This window comes from Arachis ipaensis, chromosome B06 (genome assembly GCF_000816755.2).
Source record: "Arachis ipaensis cultivar K30076 chromosome B06, Araip1.1, whole genome shotgun sequence".
NCBI lineage: Eukaryota > Viridiplantae > Streptophyta > Magnoliopsida > Fabales > Fabaceae > Arachis > Arachis ipaensis.
Genome location: NC_029790.2, coordinates 134,812,723 through 134,813,268, shown reverse-complemented (window position 1 = coordinate 134,813,268; position 546 = coordinate 134,812,723).

Sequence of the window (546 nt, the reverse complement as noted above, 5' to 3'; positions counted from 1 at the left end):
CAACAATCTGATCATAAAAATAAATATGTATTAATTATTTTATTATACAAGAGAGAACAAATGAAGAGCAATAACAAATTTCTTACTAAAAACACTTGGTATATAATAAAGACATTTTGAATAAAAGATTAGTTGAATTCAAGTATATAAATCATACCAAAATTTATCCTTTAGAGATAAAGCAATCACAACTTTAACTCAAAGTGATTGCAATTGTAATTGATTGAATAGCAACATAATAAATATAAGTTATAAACTTAATTAATTCTAAAACCAAATAGCAATTTAAATCTTAAATTTAAATTATATATATATAACATATCTAAAATTGGTAAGTAGGGGAATGCTTGCAGCTACCAATGCAAGTACCAACCACAAAACAGAAACCGTTTGTGCTGGAATTTGTTTTGTACAGCAAAAGTGGTAACAAATTGAATGGTGTGGTGGTTGCAAAATAAAGCCAGTTATCAAATATACTCAATGCTACAAGCATATCTTGTCATCAAATTTTTGTCCTTTTTTTTTTAAATACTATATGTTTTTTTT